Here is a 21,437-nt window from a genome sequence, read left to right as displayed (position 1 = left end):
AGGTCTCTACCGGTAGCTATGTGGTTCATCTCTCTCTCCCGTGTGATCTTTATGTGATCATGAGCTTTGTATCACTATTAATCTATGTGCTACTCTAGTGATGTTATTAAAGTATTTTATTCCTCCTCCATGATGTAATGTTGACAGTGTGTGCATCATGTAGTACTTGGCGTAGGTTATGATTGTAATCTCTTATGGATTATGAAGTTAACTATTACTATGATAGTATTGATGCGATCTATTCCCCCTTTCATAGCTATTGTTGACAGTGTGTATGCTATGTTAGTACTCGGTCTAAATTGCAACGGTCTATTATGCACTCTAGAGGTTACTTAAATATGAACTCCGGATGTTGTGGAGCTTGTTTACTCCGGCTTGAGGTGTGCTTTTATAGCCCTACACAATGAATGGTGTTTGTTATCCAACAAGAGAGTGTGAGAAAGTAGCACAAGTGAAGAGCTTTATTTAATTATGTTATCATTGTTGAGAGTGTCCACTAGTGAAAGTAGGATCCCTAGGCCTTGTTTCCAAATATCGAATCTCTGTTTATTTACTGTTCTACTGCATGTTTACTTGCTGCCATATTTATTTCAGATTGTTATTACCACTCATATTCATCCATATCACTTGCATTTTACTATCTCTTCACCGAACTAGTGCACCTATACATCTGACAAGTGTATTAGGTGTGTTGGGGACACAAGAGACTTCTTGTATCGTAATTGCAGGGTTGCTTGAGAGGGATATCTTTGACCTCTACCTCCCTGAGTTCGATAAACCTTGGGTGATTCACTTAAGGGAAACTTGCTGCTGTTCTACAAACCTCTGCTCTTGGAGGCCCAACACTGTCTACAGGAATAGAAGCGTGCATAGACATCAAGCTATTTTCTGGCGCCGTTGCCGGGGAGGTAAGGTAAAAGGTATTCACATCCTCCGACTACTAAGCTATTTCCTAGCACTGTTACTGGTGTGTGAGTGCTCGAAGTTATTTCCTTTAGATCCTGCAATTATATCTTTTTGTTTCTTGTTTTTATATTTCACTAGTTAGGCTTAATGGAAAACAACAACAAAATAGAGATCTTTATGAAATTTATCTTGAGTTAGGACATGAGGTGTTTGAAGAGAAAATTAAAAAACCTATGGAACTTTATATGCATGCTAATGGCAATGTTATTAGTATGAATGCTTTGAACACCATTGTTGCTAATGCTATGGAAAATTCTAAGCTTGGGGAAGCTGGTTTTGATGAGCATGATATTTTTAGTCCCCCAAGCATGGAGGAGAAAATTTTCTTTGATGATACTTTGCCTCCCATTTATGATGATTATAATGATAGTGGTATTTTGGTGCCACCTACTATGGAGGATAAAGTTTATTATGATTATACTATGCCTCCTATATTTGATGATTATGGTGATGAGAATAATAATGATAGCTATTTTGTTGAATTTGCTCCCACTACAATTAATAAGAATGACTATGCTTATGTTGGGGGTAGTAATTATTTTATGCATGAGACTCATGATAAGAAAGCTTTATGTGATAGTTATATTGTTGAGTTTGTTCATGATGCTACTGGAAATTATTATGAGAGAGGAAAATATGGTTGTAGAAATTTTCATGTTACTAAAACACCTCTCTACATGCTGAAAATTTTGAAGTTACTTATGTTTTATCTTCCTATGCTTGTCACTTTGCTCTACATGAATTTATTTGTGTACAAGATTCCTATGTATAGGAAGTGGGTTAGGCTTAAATTTGTTTCATACTTGCTTTTTGATGCCCTCTTTGCTTCAACTCTTATTTCTTGTGAGCATCATTAAAATTACTGAGTCCATCTTAATGGCTATAAAGAAAGCGCTTATGGGAGACAACCCATTATTTTACTACAGCAATTTTGTTTTATATTTGAGTCTTGGAAGTTGTTACTACTATAGCAACCTCTCCTTATATTTATTTTATTGCATTGTTGTGCCAAGTAAAGTCTTTGATATAAAGGTTGATACTAGATTTGGATTACTGCACAGAAACAGATTTCTTGCTGTCACCAATTTGAGTAGGCCTATCTGTAGGTAACTCAGAAAAATCTGCCAATTTACGTGAGTGATCCTCAGATATATACGCAACTTTCATTCAATTTGAGCTTCTTCATCTGAGCATGTTAAGTGCCTCTAAAAAATTCGTCTTTACGGACTGTTCTGTTTTGACAGATTCTGCCTTTTATTTCACATTGCCTCTTTTGCTATGTTGAATGGATTTCTTTGTTCCATTAACTTTCAGTAGCTTTGAGCAATGTCCTGAAGTGTTAGGAATGATTGTGTTACCTATGAACATGTGAATTTTTGATTATGCACTAACCCTCTAATAAGATTGTTTTGAGTTTGGTGTGGAGGAAGTTTTCAAGGATCAAGAGAGGAGGATGATACAATATGATCAAAAAGAGTGAAAAGTCTAAGCTTGGGGATGCCCCCGTGGTTCATCCCTGCATATTTCAAGAAGACTCAAGCATCTAAGCTTGGGGATGCCCAAGGCATCCCCTTCTTCATCAACAAGTTATCAGGTCACCTCTAGTGAAACTATATTTTTATTCCGTCACATATTATGTGCTTTACTTGGAACGTCCGTATGCTTTTATTTTCGTTTTGTTATTTTCATTCTCTGAATAAATTCATGCTTGTGTGGGAGAGAGACACGCTCCGCCTTTTTTATATTGAACACTAGTGTTCTTCGTTTTACTTTTAATGTCCATGGCAAAAGTTAAAAGCTGCTGCATTTATTGCTATTTGGTTGGAAACAGAAAATGCCTCATATTGTCTTGAATAATTTGATACTTGGCAATTGTTTTGAGCTCTCAAGTAGATCATGATTAAGCTCTTGCATCATGTGGTTTAAACCTATTAGTGGAGAACTACCATAGAGCTTGTTGAAATTTGGTTTGCATGATTGGTCTCTCTAAAGTATAGATATTTTCTGGTGAAGTGTTTGAACAACAAGGAAGACAGTGTAGAGTCTTATAATGCTTGCAATATGTTCTTATGTAAGTTTTGTTGTACCGGTTCATACTTGTGTTTGTTTCAAACAACCTTGCTAGCCAAAGCCTTGTACTGAGAGGGAATTCTTCTCGTGCATCCAAAACCTTGAGCCAAAACCTATGCCATTCATGTCCACCATACCTACCTACTATGTGGTATTTTTCTTCCATTCCAAAGTAAATTGCTTGAGTGCTACCTTTAAAATTTCATTCCTTGTCTTTGCAATATATAGCTCATGGGAAAATAGCCTTAAAAATATTGTGGTAAAGAATATGTAGTTTATGTATCTTATTTCTTATAAGTTGCTTGTTGAGCGGTAACCATGTTTCTGGGGACGCCATCAACTATTACACCTTTGTTGAATATCATGTGAGTTGCTATGCATGTTCGTCTTGTCTGAAGTAAGGGTGATTTATCATGATTAAATGGTTTGAGTATGCATATTGTTAGAGAAGAACATTGGGCCGCTAACTAAAGCCATGTATCATGGTGAAAGTTTCAGTTTGGACATTAATCGTCAATCTCTTATGAGAATATTATCTGTTGTTGAATGCTTATGCATTAAAGAGGAGTCCATTATCTGTTTTCTATGTTGTCCCGGTATGGATGTCCTTAGTTGAGATCTATCAAAAACGAGAAATCAAATGCGATCTATCTCCTTGGACCTTTGTACAAAGTGCATAGAGGTACCCCTTTGTGACACTTGGTTGAAACATATGTAATGCAATGATAATCCATGGAAATCCAAGCTAATTAGGACAAGGTGCGAGCACTATTGGTATTCTATGCATGATGCTTGCAACTTATAGGATGTCTTATGCATAACACATATGAATTATTACTACCGTTGACAAAATTGTTTATATGTTTTCAAAATAAAAGCTCTAGCACAAAAATAGTAATCCATTCTTCCCTCTGCGAAGGGCCTTTCTTTTACTTTATGTTGAGTCAGTTTACCTACTTCTTTCTATCTTAAGAAGCAAACACTTGTGTCAACTGTGTGCATTGATTCCTACATACTTGCTTATTTGCATTCATCATATTACTCTGTGTTGACAATTATCCATGAGATATACATGTTGAAGTTGAAAGCAACTGCTGAAACTTATATCTTCCCTTGTATTGCTTCAAAACCTTCTATTAAGAATTTATTGCTTTATGAGTTAACTCCTATGCAAGTCTTATTGATGCTTGTCTTGAAAGTACTATTCATGAAAAGTCTTTGCTATATGATTCAGTTGTTTAGTAATTATCTTTACCATTGCTTTGAATCACTTCATTCATTTCATATGCTTTACAATAGTATGATCAAGATTATGTAAGTAGCATGTCACTTCAGAAATTATCCTTGTTATCGTTTACCTACTCGAGGGCGAGTAGGAACTAAGCTTGGGGATGCTTGATATGTCTCCAACGTATCTATAATTTCTGATGTTCCATGCTAGTTTTATGACAATACCTACATGTTTTGCTCACACTTTATAATGATTTTATGCATTTTCCGGAACTAACCTATTAACAAGATGCCGAAGTGCCAGTTCCTGTTTTCTGCTGTTTTTGGTTCCAGAAAGGCTGTTCGGGCAATATTCTCGGAATTCGACGAAACAAAAGCCAAACATCTTATTTCACCGAGACGGACCAGAACACCGAAGGGGAGACGGAGAGGAGGCCCAGGGCCCCATACCACAGGGCGGTGCGGCCAGGCCCCCAGGCGCGCCAGCCTATGGGGAGGCCACCCCCTGGCTCCACCGACGTCGCCTCTTCGCCTATATAATCCCTCGTGACGTAAAAACCCTAAAAAATCGACGAAACTCCAGAAAGACTCCAGGGGCGCCGCCGCCATCACGAAACTCCGTTTCGGGACAAGTCTCCTGTTCCCGGCACGCCGCCGGGACGGGGAATTGCCCCCGGAGTCATCTCCATCGACACCACCGCCATCTTCATTGCCGTTGTTGTCTCCTATGATGAGGAGGGAGTAGTTCTTCCCCGAGGCTGAGGGCTCTACCGGTAGCTATGTGGTTCATCTCTCTCTCCCGTGTGATCTTTATGTGATCATGAGCTTTGTATCACTATTAATCTATGTGCTACTCTAGTGATGTTATTAAAGTATTCTATTCCTCCTCCATGATGTAATGTTGACAGTGTGTGCATCATGTAGTACTTGGCGTAGGTTATGATTGTAATCTCTTATAGATTATGAAGTTAACTATTACTATGATAGTATTGATGCGATCTATTCCCCCTTTCATAGCTATTGTTGACAGTGTGTATGCTATGTTAGTACTCGGTCTAAATTGCAACGGTCTATTATGCACTCTAGAGGTTACTTAAATATGAACTCCGGATGTTGTGGAGCTTGTTTACTCCGGCTTGAGGTGTGCTTTTATAGCCCTACACAATGAATGGTGTTTGTTATCCAACAAGAGAGTGTGAGAAAGTAGCACAAGTGAAGAGCTTTATTTAATTATGCGATCATTGTTGAGAGTGTCCACTAGTGAAAGTAGGATCCCTAGGCCTTGTTTCCAAATATCGAATCTCCGTTTATTTACTGTTCTACTGCATGTTTACTTGCTGCCATATTTATTTCAGATTGTTATTACCACTCATATTCATCCATATCACTTGCATTTTACTATCTCTTCGTGAACTAGTGCACCTATACATCTGACAAGTGTATTAGGTGTGTTGGGGACACAAGAGACTTCTTGTATCGTAATTGCAGGGTTGCTTGAGAGGGATATCTTTGACCTCTACCTCCCTGAGTTCGATAAACCTTGGGTGATTCACTTAAGGGAAACTTGCTGCTATTCTACAAACATCTGCTCTTAGAGGCCCAACACTGTCTACAGGAATAGAAGCGTGCGTAGACATCACTGCTCTTGGGGATGAGCGCACGGTTGACACTCCTATGGAGCTTAATGTTAAGCTTCGTCCTACTAATGGTGATCCTCTTCCTGATCCCACACGTTATCGCCATGTTGTTGGGAGTCTTGTTTATCTTGCTGTCACTCATCCTGATATTTCTTATCATGTTCATATTCTGAGTTAGTTTGTCTCAGCTCCTACCACCGTTCACTACAGTCATCTCCTCTGTGGTCTTCGTTATCTTCGTGGCACGATCACTCGTCGCCTTTCTTTCCTAGTTCCAGCTTACTCCAGCTCTAGTGCTACTCGGATGCTACGTGGGCGAGTGATCCTACGGATCGTCGTTCACTTTCTGCTTACTGTGTGTTTCTTGGTGGTTCGCTTGTTGCTTGGAAGATGAAGAAACAGGTAGCGGTTTCCCGTTCGAGTGTTAAGGCTGAGCTGAGGCTATGGCTTTGTTGATTGCCGAGGTGACCTAGTTACGGTGGTTGCTTGCAGATTTTGGGTTCTCTGTTACGACACCCACTCCACTTTTGTCTCACAAGACAGGTGCTATCAAGATTGCACGTGATCCAGTCAAGCATGAGCTGACCAAGCATATTGGTGCTGATGCTTTTTATACACGTGCTCACGTGCATGATGAGGTTGTTGCGGTTCATTATGTGCCTTCAGATTTGCAGTTGGCAGATTTCTTTACAAAGGCACAAACTCGAGCGCAAAGATGACTTCTTACTCTCCAAACTCAGTGTTGTGGATCCACCATGAGTTGGAGGGGGGTGTTAGAGTATATATCTGTATATTGTAGTTTCCTCATATGTTAGGGGGCTTCCTGCATATTTGCACTTGTACATGTACTATATATTGTGGCCTTTGGCCCCCTGGTAATACAACAAGCATATTGCCATAACACTAACAAATGTTCGTGGATACCCTGTGCAAAATGAGATGGGTCATTCCAACACTGTTCTCGCTTCCAAATCTAACAAATGGCCGACGTGAGCAGCACGCTTGTCGCCCAGCAGAGACAATGCATGAGCCTTTAGGGCGCGTTTGGTAGCATGGGCGTCCCTTGGCTCGCATCAACCCAGCATTTTTCGAGCCGTTTGGTTCCCTGGGCTTAGCCGCGTTCTTGTATAGCACGGGTTTTAAAGCACCCTGGGAGCCCTGGAAGAAAGCCCAGTTTGACAGTTTCTCCAGTCAGGTGATACGTCTCCAACGTATCGATAATTTCTTATGTTCCATGCCACATTATTGATGTTATCTACATGTTTTATGCACACTTTATGTCATATTCGTGCATTTTCTGGAACTAACCTATTAACAAGATGCCTAAGTGCCGCTGTTTGCTTTTACGCTGTTTTTGGTTTCAAAATCCTAGTAAGGAAATATTCTCGGAATTGGACGAAATCAACGCCCAGGGTCCTATTTTGCCACGAAGCTTCCAAGTCCGAAGACGAGACGAAGAGGGGCCACGAGGCAGCCAGAGCATAGGGCGGCGCGGCCCCTGCCCTGGCCGCGCGGCCCTATGGTCTGGGCCCCCCGTGCCCCCTCCTGACTTGCCCTTCCGCCTACTTAAAGCCTCCGTGACGAAACCCCCGCATCGAGAGCCACGATACGGAAAACCTTCCAGAGACGCGCCAACGCCGATCCCATCTCGGGGATCCAGAGATCGCCTCCGGCACCCTGCCGGAGAGGGGAATCATCTCCCGGAGGACTCTACGCCGCCATGGTCGCCTCCGGTGTGATGTGTGAGTAGTCTACCCCTGGACTATGGGTCCATAGCAGTAGCTAGATGGTTGTCTTCTCCTCTTGTGCTATCATGTTTAGATCTTGTGAGCTGCCTATCATGATCAAGATCATCTATCTGTAATTCTATATGTTGCGTTTGTTGGGATCCGATGAATAGAGAATACTTGTTATGTTGATTATCAAAGTTATATCTATGTGTTGTTTATGATCTTGCATGCTCTCCGTTACTAGTAGATGCTCTGGCCAAGTAGATGCTTGTAACTCCAAGAGGGAGTATTTATGCTCGATAGTGGGTTCATGCCTGTATTGACACCTGGGACAGTGACAAAGTTCTAAGGTTGTGTTGTGCTGTTGCCACTAGGGATAAAACATTGATGCTATGTCTAAGGATGTAGTTGTTGATTACATTACGCACCATACTTAATGCAATTGTCTCGTTGCTTTGCAACTTAATACTGGAAGGGTTCGATGATAACCTCAAGGTGGACTTTTTAGGCATAGATGCGCTTGGATGGCGGTCTATGTACTTTGTCGTAATGCCCAATTAAATCTCACTATACTCATCATGATATGTATGTGCATGGTCATGCCCTCTTTATTTGTCAATTGCCCAACTGTAATTTGTTCACCCAACATGTTGTTTGTCTTATGGGAGAGACACCTCTAGTGAAATGTGGACCCCGGTCCAATTCTCTTTACTGAAATTCAATCTACTGCAATACTGTTTTACTGTTTTCTGCAAACAATCATCTTCCACACAATACGGTTAATCCTTTGTTACAGCAAGCCGGTGAGATTGACAACCTCACTGTTTCGTTGGGGCAAAGTACTTTGGTTGTGTTGTGCAGGTTCCACGTTGGCGCCGGAATCCCTGGTGTTGCGCCGCACTACATCCCGCCGCCATCAACCTTCAACGTGCTTCTTGGCTCCTCCTGGTTCGATAAACCTTGGTTTCTTTCTGAGGGAAAACTTGCTGCTGTGCGCATCATACCTTCCTCTTGGGGTTCCCAACGTACGTGTGAGTTACACGCCATCAAGCTAAATTTCTGGCGCCGTTGCCGGGGAGATCAAGACACGCTGCAAGGGGAGTCTCCACTTCTCAATCTCTTTACTTTGTTTTTGTCTTGCTTAGTTTTATTTACTACTTTGTTTGCTGCACTAAATCAAAATACAAAAAAATTAGTTGCTAGTTTTACTTTATTTGCTATCTTGTTTGCTATATCAAAAACACAAAAAATTAGTTACTTGCATTTACTTTATCTAGTTTGCTTTATTTACTGTCTTGCACTCTATATTAAAAATACAAAAAAAAATTAGTTACTTTTGTTACCATGTCTAGCTCTGAACCTGTTACTTCTTCGCCTGAAGAATTAGTCTTCACTTTTAAACAAGGGGATGAGGAGAGTTTTAAGGATGCTTGGTCTAGAATTTTTACTTCTTATCGTAAAATTGAACCTCAAATGACTCTAAGTTTGCTCCTTAGTAATTTTTATTTTGGTCTTATGGTTCGCTATAGATATGCTTTGGATACTTTAGTGGGAGGAGATTTCCTTCATTGCAATGGGGATCAAGCTTTTAATGCCATAAAGAAGTTGGTTGCATCACATGATTCAGCTAATAACTTTGATTCAGCCCTCATTAGCATATATAGTAGATTAAACAATCTCGAGATAAGTACATCTCGCTTGGATGATAACTATTGCCACGTTCGTAATCGTCTTGAACAAGTTTTAGTGAACTCTAAACTTTCATTGTGGGATCCTACTGTTAAAATTGTTATCGGTGATCGAACTCTCCATGCCTACTGTGATATTATGTATGAATTTTGCCTTATGCCTGAAAGTATCTATAAATCTTTGAAACTTTGGGGAGTCGATGAAGGAGGAGAAGAAATAACTCTCATTGATAACTCCACTATAATTCCTAAAGGAATAGCCGCAGGTGTGCATACAATCATTCTTGGAAGAACAATATCCATTGATTATCTTGTTGTTGAAACAGGAAAACTCATACTCGGAAGATCCCTCAACAAACTAGTGGGAGCAGTCATTGATGTTGGAGAAGGCACTCTGAAATTCACCTCTATACCAGGGGGAAACCATATATTTCCTAAACCAAAGGGAAAGAAAAACAATAAGAAAGGTAAGGGTAAAGCCCAAGGTAAGGTTGACACACCATCTCTTGATAATACTTGATACACACTTTCTGCGCCTAGCTGAAAGGCGTTAAAGAAAAGCGCTTATGGGAGACAACCCATGTTTTTACCTACAGTACTTTGTTTTTATTTTGTGTCTTGGAAGTTGTTTACTACTGTAGCAACCTCTCCTTATCTTAGTTTTGTGTTTTGTTGTGCCAAGTTAAGCCGTTGATAGAAAAGTAAGTACTAGATTTGGATTACTGCGCAGTTCCAGATTTCTTTGCTGTCACGAATCTGGGTCCACCTCCCTGTAGGTAACTCAGAAAATTATGCCAATTTACGTGCATGATCCTCAGATATGTATGCAACTTTCATTCAATTTGAGCATTTTCATTTGAGCAAGTCTGGTGCCATTTTAAAATTCGTCAATACGAACTGTTCTGTTTTGACAGATTCTGCCTTTTATTTCGCATTGCCTCTTTTGCTATGTTGGATGAATTTCTTTGATCCATTAATGTCCAAGAGCATTATGCAATGTCCAGAAGTGTTAAGAATGATTGTGTCACCTCTGAATATGTTAATTTTTATTGTGTACTAACCCTCTAATGAGTTGTTTCGAGTTTGGTGTGGAGGAAGTTTTCAAGGATCAAGAGAGGAGTATGATGCAACATGATCAAGGAGAGTGAAAGCTCTAAGCTTGGGGATGCCCCGGTGGTTCACCCCTGCATATTCTAAGAAGACTCAAGCGTCTAAGCTTGGGGATGCCCAAGGCATCCCCTTCTTCATCGACAACATTATCGTGTTCCTCCCGAAACTATATTTTTATTCCATCACATCTTATGTGCTTTGCTTGGAGCGTCGGTTTGTTTTTGTTTTTGTTTTGTTTGAATAAAATGGATCCTAGCATTCACTTTATGGGAGAGAGACACGCTCCGCTGTTGCATATGGACAAGTATGTCCTTGGTTTCTACTCATAGTATTCATGGCGAAGTTTCTCCTTCGTTAAATTGTTATATGGTTGGAATTGGAAAATGATACATGTAGTAATTGCTATAAATGTCTTGGGTAATGTGATACTTGGCAATTGTTGTGTTCATGATTAAGCTCTTGCATCATATGCTTTGCACCCATTAATGAAGAAATACATAGAGCATGCTAAAATTTGGTTTTGCATATTTGGTTTCTCTAAGGTCTAGATATTTTCTAGTATTGAGTTTGAACAACAAGGAAGACGGTGGTAGAGTCTTATAATGTTTTCAATATGTCTTTTATGTGAGTTTTGCTGCAACCGGTTCATCCTTGTGTTTGTTTCAAATAAGCCTTGCTAGCCTAAACCTTGTATCGAGAGGGAATACTTCTCATGCATCCAAAATACTTGAGCCAACCACTATGCCATTTGTGTCCACCATACCTACCTACTACATGGTATTTTCCGCCATTCCAAAGTAAATTGCTTGAGTGCTACCTTTAAAATTCCATCATTCACCTTTGCAATATATAGCTCATGGGACAAATAGCTTAAAAACTATTGTGGTATTGAATATGTAATTATGCACTTTATCTCTTATTAAGTTGCTTGTGCGATAACCATGTTCACTGGGGACGCCATCAACTATTCATTGTTGAATTTCATGTGAGTTGCTATGCATGTCCGTCTTGTCGAAGTAAGAGAGATCTACCACCTTATGGTTAAGCATGCATATTGTTAGAGAAGAGCATTGGGCCGCTAACTAAAGCCATGATCCATGGTGGAAGTTTCAGCTTTGGACATATATCCTCAATCTCAAATGAGAAAATTATTAATTGTTGTTACATGCTTATGCATAAAAGAGGAGTCCATTATCTGTTGTCTATGTTGTCCCGGTATGGATGTCTAAGTTGAAGAATAATCAATAGCGAGAAATCCAATGCGAGCTTTCTCCTTAGACCTTTGTACATGCGGCATAGAGGTACCCCTTTGTGACACTTGGTAAAAACATGTGCATTGTGATGATCCGTAGTCCAAGCTAATTAGGACAAGGTGCGGGCACTATTAGTACACTATGCATGAGGCTTGCAACTTGTAAGATATAATTTACATGATACATATGCTTTATTACTACCGTTGACAAAATTGTTTCATGTTTTCAAAATCAAAGCTCTAGCACAAATATAGCAATCGATGCTTTTCCTCTATGGAGGACCATTCTTTTACTTTCAATGTTGAGTCAGTTCACCTATTTCTCTCCACCTCAAGAAGCAAACACTTGTGTGAACTGTGTATTGATTCCTACATATTTGCTTATTGCACTTATTATATTACTCTATGTTGACAATATCCATGAGATATACATGTTACAAGTTGAAAGCAAACCGCTGAAACTTAATCTTCTTTTGTGTTGCTTCAATGCCTTTACTTTGAATTATTGCTTTATGAGTTAACTCTTATGCAAGACTTAATTGATGCTTGTCTTGAAGTGCTATTCATGAAAAGTCTTTGCTTTATGATTCACTTGTTTACTCATGTCATATACATTGTTTTGATCGCTGCATTCACTACATATGCTTTACAAATAGTATGATCAAGATTATGATGGCATGTCACTCCAGAAATTATCTCGTGTTATCGCTTTACCTGCCTCGGACGAGCAGAACTAAGCTTGGGGATGCTGATACGTCTCCAACGTATCGATAATTTCTTATGTTCCATGCCACATTATTGATGTTATCTACATGTTTTATGCACACTTTATGTCATATTCGTGCATTTTCTCGGAACTAACCTATTAACAAGATGCCGAAGTGCCGATGTCTGTTTTTTCTGCTGTTTTGGTTTCAGAAATCCTAGTAAGGAAATATTCTCGAATTGGACGAAATCAACGCCCAGTGGTCCTATTTTGCCACGAAGCTTCCGAAGTCCGAAGACGAGACGAAGAGGGGCCACGAGGCAGCCTGCAGCATAGGCGGCGCGGCCCCGCTCCTCGGCCGCGCGGCCCTATGGTCTGGGCCCCCGTGCCCCTCCCCGACTTGCCCTTCCGCCTACTTAAAGCCTCCGTGACGAAACCTCCAAGCACCGAGAGCCACGATACGGAAAACCTTCCGTAGACGCCGCCAACGCCGATCCCATCTCGGGGATCCAGGAGATCGCCTCCGGCACCCTAATGGAGAGGGGAATCATCTCCTGAGGACTCTACGCCGCCATGGTCGCTCCGTGTGATGTGTGAGTAGTCTACCCCTGGACTATGGGTCCATAGCAGTAGCTAGATGGTTGTCTTCTCCCCATTGTGCTATCATTGTCGGATCTTGTGAGCTGCCTAACATGATCAAGATCATCTATCTCGTAATTCTATATGTTGCGTTTGTTGGGATCCGATGAATAGAGAATACTTGTTATGTTGATTATCAAAGTTATATCTATGTGTTGTTTATGATCTTGCATGCTCTCCGTTACTAGTAGATGCTCTGGCCAAGTAGATGCTTGTAACTTCAAGAGGGAGTATTTATGCTCGATAGTGGGTTCATGCTCGCATTGACACCGGGGATGCTGACAGAAAGTTCTAAGGTTGTGTTGTGCTGTTGCCACTAGGGATAAAACATTGATGCTATGTCTAAGGATGTAGTTGTTGATTACATTACGCACCATACTTAATGCAATTGTCTGTTGCTTTGCAACTTAATACTGGAAGGGGTTCGGATGATAACCTGAAGGTGGACTTTTTAGGCATAGATGCAGTTGGATGGCGGTCTATGTACTTTGTCGGAATGCCCAATTAAATCTCACTATACTCATCATGATATGTATGTGCATGGTCATGCCCTCTTTATTTGTCAATTGCCCAACTGTAATTTGTTCACCCAACATGCTGTTTGTCTTATGGGAGAGACACCTCTAGTGAACTGTGGACCCCGGTCCAATTCTCTTTACTTGAAATTCAATCTACCTTTGCAATACCTGTTTTAAGCTTCTCGCAAACAATCATCGTCCCCACAATTCGGTTAATCCTGTGTTACAGCAAGCCGGGGTGAGTGACAACCTCAGGGTTTGGTTGGGGCAAAGTACTTTGGTTGTGTTGTGCAGGTTCCACGTTGGCGCCGGAATCCCTGGTGTTGCGCCGCACTACATCCCGCCTCCATCAACCTTCAACGTGCTTCTTGGCTCCTCCTGGTTCGATAAACCTTGGTTTCTTTCTGAGGGAAAACTTGCTGCTGTGCGCATCATACCTTCCTCTTGGGGTTCCCAACGAACGTGTGAGTTACACGCCATCATCAGGCGCCAGCGAGACGAAAATCGACAATGCCGTTCGCGGGAGCTTCGCATCAGTATGGCGGGAGAAGCCAAAATCCCAGCGGCATTGCGCGGCAAAGGTAGGGGTAACCTCCCTCTTCGGTTACCCTCTCCATTAGTCCCCTCCCAAATTTTCCTTTCCCCCAATTTTCGCACCAGCGGCGGCGACCCAGATCTGGCAGCGCGCATCTCCCTCCGGTCTCCGGCGCCGGGCTAGGGTCCTCTTTTGCAGCCGTGGCGGAGCCTGCGCACATCTGCGGCGGCTTTTGGCCATGTCCGTCGTCCGCCATGAAGGAGGTAAGGGGAAACTCCTCTTTTTTGTAGTGTTAGATTCAAGTTGGTAGAACTAGTTGGGTTCGATAAGACCGTTCCTGATGCATAGATCTTGTTTGAGTAGACCGACCAACTCCAGTTTGTGCATCATGCCGCAGCACTCATCCTGATGGTGCATAAGAGAGCAGTTAGGCATGCTGCTTTTCCTCGTGTGAGTTACGGTCTTATGGTACAACGAGATCAGGAAAGGATTGCCAACCTATACCACATCTACAACTGCAACGACATATAGGCTATCCAGATGCTAGGGATGAGAAGAGCCCCTTTCTATGCACTTGTGAAAACCTTCAGGGTAGAGGACTGCTGATTGATAGCATCCACACCTCTGTCGAAGAACAAGTCGCAATGTTTCTTCATGTTGTGGGTCATAACCAGAGATTCAGATCCATCCATAGCACATTCAGGCGATCCACAGAGACTATCTCTTGGTATTTCTAGCAATTGTTGTACGCAATTGGGGAGCTCAGAGGTGAAATGATCAAGCCAACATCAATGAACACACCACCCAAGATCAAGAACAGCTAATTGCGTGCAACACTGATGTATTTGGGAAATACTTTGCCTTTAACACACTTGCACACAAGGAAGTGGGATCAGTTAACAATATCCATCCTTGTTTGACCAACATGGCTATATTGAAGGAATGGAGGTCCTTGTAACCTAGCCTCCCAACTAATTTCGAGCTAGAAAGCTTCTCCCATCTCATCTAGTGGATTTTGTTTTCGTCACACAAATTCTTGGTGATGTCAAAATAAGCTTCCAGATTCTATCCTTTAGATACCAAATTCTTGGTCAAAATAAGCTGGGCCCACCAGAAACGACAGACCATTGCACTGATTTGGTCACACAAATTTTTGGTGATGTCAAAGCAAGATATAGAAAAAATAGGAATAGCTTTTTTTTTTTTTTTTTTTTTTTATAGTACAAGGGCTGAAAGGAAATTCAGCAAATTACAGAGAGGACCCTAGCAGAAACAAAAATACAGTCCAAGCCTCACCGCAACCCGACCACGTCGGCCGTCCATGGCGCCGTCGGTGGCGCGCCGCCGCTTCTCGCGCTCTCCTTGACGCCTTGATCGAGAGCTCCCGAGCGGACGGGAAGTCGCCGAGCGCCGGCCACAGAGGACCTACACTAGCGTGACGCCGTCGTCGTCGAACCGAACCTCCCCAACCTCCTGCACAACCGTCGACGCCAGATCCGCCATCCCCGCAGCATCCGGCGGGGGAAGCCACACACGGCCGCTCCGCAGAGCAGCCGGCATGGACGCGGCGGAAGATCAGCCGCTGAGCTGCACCGAACGCCGCCGCCAAGAGGAAGTCCTCCACCTGCAAAAGCACCCGCCGGCTGACGCCATCTCCTCCTCTCGCCGCCGGGCCGACACCAAACTTCACACCTACATAACACCTATACACGGATCCAGCGATTCCCCGTCCTCCCGCCGCCGGAGCTGCGCCGGAGGGCGAGAAATCGATCGATCGACGGCAGGGAGGTGGTGCGAGCTCGAGGTTCCAAAAAGTCTCTCTCTCTCGTGCGTGGACGGGGAGAGAGACGCTCCAAGGTTAAAATAGGAATAGCTTTGAGCACAAGCTTTTATAAGCACCTCCTTTCCCATTTTGGACAAGCTTTCTCCATCCGCCCAGAAATAAGCTTCCAGATTCTATCCTTTAGATACCCAAAAATCTTTATTTTTGATTTCCCTCACATACACCGGCAGCCCAAGGTACTTCTCATTAGGCGCCTCCTTGCTTTGCTCCATCATCCTTTTTTTTATCCCTGTCCTTCGTGTTTTTACTGAACACCAACGAGGACTTGTCAATGTTCACCGTTTGGCCAGAGTAGTTCTCATACAGCTCCAAAATCTAAAGCAGGTGTTGGGTGCTGTCCTCATTTACTTTGAGAAAAATAGTGAATCATCCGCAAACAGCAGGTGGTTAAAACTAGGTGCCTCCTCAGCCACCCTAACACCCTATCACGTGTAAGAGACGAGGGATAGAGTTGTGCACTGTCGAGCGACGAAAGCGGCCCGAGGTGGTCGAGCACGTGCATGAGAGAGGGAGGTGGGCAGGAACACACCGCTAACGTTGAACTGACGGCACCCAAGACGAGCGACGGGAGCGTCTAGCAGTGCTGGAAGCTGATTGGAGAGACGGAGATACGGGGATGGCTCCTTCTTCCCCGGGGCCGGGCGAAAAAGGGACTCACCAATGATTGTTATTCCGCGGCCCCGCGCGAGCAATGTCCCAGTAATAAAAAAAAGGCTACGGTTTGTAACAAAATTGTCATTGAACATTTTTTTAAACATTTTACCCTCCCACCAAATGGCATGATACATCGTATTACCACCGTACTAGTTCATTTTTTCTCTCTTTCATTTTCCTGCTCTAACCGAGAGCACGGAACTGCTCTCCCGACACAAGCGGGCGCGATCTGCCCGAAAGTGAAGTCACGTGGCATCGCGCCGCCGGCGCTCCTCCTTGGCGCGCCTCCCGCCGCCCGACACAATCCGGCCAGGCTCCCCGCCGCCAGCGACCCTTCTGCGCGCCTACCGTCGCCGGCCGAGCCCTCGCCGACCATCAACGGCCGTCCGGCCAGGCAGCCGCCGCCAGCGCCCCTCGACGACCACCGTCGTACAGGCCACTGCCGCCAGGGCCCCTCCCTCGACCTTGCTGCTCCGTAGATGTTTCCAGTTGAAGTTAGCCTGAAACGGTTTTTCCCCTCGTGGTTAGTTTCTCTCCGAGCCGCTGCCCAGGGACCGGCGGCGACCGATGGCGCAGCCCCCATCCCGAGAATCGCGCGCGGTCGGAGGCGCCACACCGAGGCAAATTCTTCATCCCAGGCTTTCCCCATCAGAGGCGTGCGAGCCCGTCCCCTGATGAAGGCCTGGTTCGCATCAGTTCAATGGGCCATGCAAATTCGTTCTCATCAAGTCCGTCCCGTCCAAATACGCATGGATTTTGTGCTGTTCGATAGTCCCACCTCGCTCCGTTATACATTGCCCTACCGAGTTTTATACGACAGATTTCTGGAATTAACAAGCCACCTCCGAGAACAACAAGAAAGAAATTAACTGGCTCTTCCAAATGGAACAGAGAGCCGAGCCAAGGAAGAAATTAATTGGATCAATGAACAATAGATAGCCGAGTAGGGGGAATCGAGATGGCGGGGGGCGTAGGACGTAGGAGGCAGCCCCGCGTGCGTACGAGAGGATGGGAAGCGAGCGAATCATCCGGACTGTGCTTCGGTGACTTAGTCAGCCTCCAAAGTCAGTGACTTTGAGTCACTTACAAGTAAGGTCAAGTGGAGCCTAAATAATGAAGGGTCCACATGTCAGTCGCTCAAAGTCACGACAAAGTCACCCTGATAAAGTCACCAAAGCTCAATCCGAATCATCCTGACTGGCGGCGCTGAGAGGAGATAATCTAGCGACGGTTCCTTGCGGTTGGCCGCATTGTCCACTTGCACCCTTGGGCCGGTCCTGCTGCTGAAGCCGGGCCTTTTCTAACTTTCTTTCGGCCTGCATGCATCGGTGTATTGCATGACCAGCGAGGCACGCGCTTGATTAATATAAAGCAAATGATGTTTCGGAAATAGAAAAATGCAACCATCTGGAAAATTTTATAGTATCTTTTAAATCTTTACCTACTAATAAAGGAAGGAAGGTTTCTCCCCAAAAATTTCGTCCGTTTTTTAATTACCCATAAGTTTCGGTCGAATTTACAGGCACTGCCACCGGTAAGTCAATAAGAGATTCGTTCAGCCTGACCTACTTTTCGTCCGATCTGCGATTCCTCTACCCGAGTTGTGCCTGACTGCCTGTCGCCTCCGCGCCACAGCTCTCCTCCCCATCCCGCTCTCCCGCGCCGAACATGTACTCCCGACTCCCGAAGAGGCGGCGCCGGCCCTGAACCTCAACTTTGCTGCTGCCCAGACTCTCGCAAGCGTGTCGCCCTTTATTTCTCGCCCGCCGACCTTGTCCAGCGAGACAGGGGCGCTAGATCGGAGCTTGTACGTGCTTTTGAAGATATGTCCGATGGCCCAAGGCGCCCCCGTTCTTCGGTCCATCTCGCCCTCCCGTTCTACCCCTCTCCGGTGACCGCCTGGCCGAAACGGTGGAGCTGGAAGGTCTTCGATCTGTTTAGTCTCGTCTGGATCAGATGATCTTCCTGCTGGTGGACTCGTTCTTGAATTGGCCGGAACGGCCGGCTGGAAGGTAGCCAGTTCTTTGATCAAACGACCTTCTGGTTTGTGGAGTCGTTCTCGAATCAACACGTCTCCGAGCGGAAGGTGTTGGTGATGCTGCGACTACACATACCAAACAACAAGCGATCGTTTTCTCGCGCCGAAAAACAGAGCTACACGGCTGAGAGCAGCACTTCTACTCCGGTGCTCCCCCCTTGGCAAATGTCAGGCTACATAAAAAATAATAATGGTTGAGATCTTCCAATATCCCTTCGTAAGAGGGGTCATGATCGTAAAATTTAAAAATCTGATATGTACGCATTTACTTCTGTAGAGGTCTGATTACCATCTTGTACCATTTATTATTTTCAGAAGTATAGTGTACTACTACGGTGACGCATATGTATCAAATAGGCAGACATATAAAAAAGGGTCGAGACGCTCTTCTCAAGGTGACGCCACCCCACCAATTTCCCCACCAAATCAGAAACGAACAATGTCCCGTGATGATAATGCATTCGGGCATACATGGGCTGAATATGGGTCAGCGGGCCTAAAGTTGGAAAACTAAAAAAAAAATAACCTGTCAACTTGTGTTAGGGGGGAGCACCGGAGTAGGACTCTGAGAGCAGATCGCACACCGCCGTTGCCGCCGTCCACCTGTAGTTGTAGATATCGCTAGCAAAGCTAGCTGGATCAATCTACTGTACTACGCACAAACTGCAGTTATGTCTACTCTGTTTTCAGTACATCCGAAGATGGCGATAGGCGTCTCTACTGGGACGATTGCCGGCAGCCGTGGAGACGCGCCTACAGTATTCGAGATGATCGCAGGAGCTATGCCAGAGGCCGACAGGCCGCTCCTTGGATGATCACTTGCACCAAAGCGAAGGCACAGTCGGTCTTTACAACAAGCGCTGGCGGCCAAGATACCCGCCTTCGTGCCACTGCTCTTTGGCGTCCTAGAACCAGAACAAGAACGATTCTAACATGGAGCTAGAATCAGCACGCGGCCTAAAACTACTGAGATTTAATTCATGCCCCGAAGAACTGAACAATGTGCGTGAGATGCTGCTTCAATACGTCGATTACTACGTGTTGGAGGAGATGATCGATCTGGCAAGGCCTCTCCAGTGTTTGTTGCTTTTACTATTGCAACCCATATATTTATTAAAGCGTGGGATTAGTGAGCTTCTGCACTTCTTGATTTTTTTTATAACTTTATAAGAGTTTTTTTTTGCAAATTTACGAGATGAATTGTTATTTGCATGTATACGTCTAAATCCGTTCTGTTGTAGCAACGCACATGCATATTTGCTATAATAATAAACAAAATAAAGATTTATGTTCTTTCATCTATTTTTGTGCTCGATTCTCGGAGAAATTACAGCCCCGCCACTGGCAAGTTTAGAAAACACTTGTCACACCCTTGAACGAACCCTCCAAATAGAGCCATCCTGGCCGCCACACTCCTCCATCTTTCGGCCTTTAGAAAACACTTGTCACACCCTCGAACGAACCCTCCAAATAGAGCCATCCTGGCCGCCACCCTCCTCCATCTTCGGCCACCGTAGTGGCCGCCCTCCATTCGTCGATAGAACCAAACACCATCCCGCGGTCCAAGTTTCACCGGCTGCAACGGTGTATCCCTGTTGCTGCTCTATCTCTCCCATGGAGCACCGCCTACCAAGACCTCGTGTCCTAGACGAAATTTAGTTTGGATTCAGGCGCCGGTGTACGACAGCAAAGTAGAGCCGCCGGGGGGTGCATCGGGAGAAGGCCGATGGCAATGGATTGGGCGGTGTGGCGAGCACCGGCTGGGAAGATGGAGCGAAGCAAGGCCGCCGGTAGCTCACCGCGTTTGTGAGGAACGAGAGAAAATTTGCAGTCGTAGCAACACACGAGTTTTGTGCTAAAATGGGTCACATGACATTTTTCATCCTTTTTTTTCGCGTAGCAACGCATTTTATTTTTCCGCAGCAACGCGCGGGCATTGTCCTAGTCTATACCTAATAATAAAGGAAGGATTGTTTCCTTGGTCCAACACTTTTTTGGACCGATTTACCCTCCCACCAAATTACATACAATGCACTATTGCCACCAAACCGTTCTCCCCACTTTTTTCGTCCGTTTTTTACTCACCCCTGTTTTTCAAAATTAATTTCAAAGATTGTCACCGCACAGTAATAAAACGGGTTGCACGCACGAAAAGAAAAAGGCAAGGTCGCTTCGAATTTCGCACGGAGATGTCCGCCTCCGCTTCCGAGCACGCCTGGCGGCCCAGCCATGGAGGGGTCAGCGACGCGTGCACGCCTGAATTGAAAACCCCAATCGTGAGCTTTCTTGGAGGATTAACTGCTCGCTTCGATATACACATGGGATAGAGATAAGAGCATCTCCAGTCGCGTCCCCCAAAGCGTCCCCCAAAGGGATTTGGGGCGCACCGGACAAAAAAAACGTTCCAGCCGCGTCCCCCAAAGCCCATTTTTGTCCGGCGCGCTTCCTATACGGTGTCCGGCGCCCGAGCTCGTCCCGTCCCATTGTGGACGCTCCGGGGACGCGGACACAACGAAAAGCGAGGCGAGCTCCCACATGTCGGCGATTATTTGCATAAAACCGTTGGTTCGCGCCTCTTTTCTCGTCGCTCCTTCCTTCCCGCGCCTCCCACCCCACCGCCGCTGGATTTCCCGGCCGCTTACGCGTCGATTCAGGCTGCGAGTCGGCACCATTGCCGTCGGCGCGGCTCCCGCCGGTCGTGCCGCCGCCACCGCGTCAGCCAGCGCCTCCCGAACGCGCCGTCACAATCCGCCCCACCTCCTCATGCGCATTTAAGATGCTCGACGACTTGCCGGGTAGGCGCGATTGGTCGCCGCTTGTT

This window comes from Lolium perenne, chromosome 5, assembly GCF_019359855.2.
Source record: "Lolium perenne isolate Kyuss_39 chromosome 5, Kyuss_2.0, whole genome shotgun sequence".
In the NCBI taxonomy this organism is placed as follows: Eukaryota; Viridiplantae; Streptophyta; class Magnoliopsida; order Poales; family Poaceae; genus Lolium; species Lolium perenne.
The sequence above is the reverse complement of the archived record's forward strand: the minus strand, read 5'-3'. Positions refer to the sequence as shown.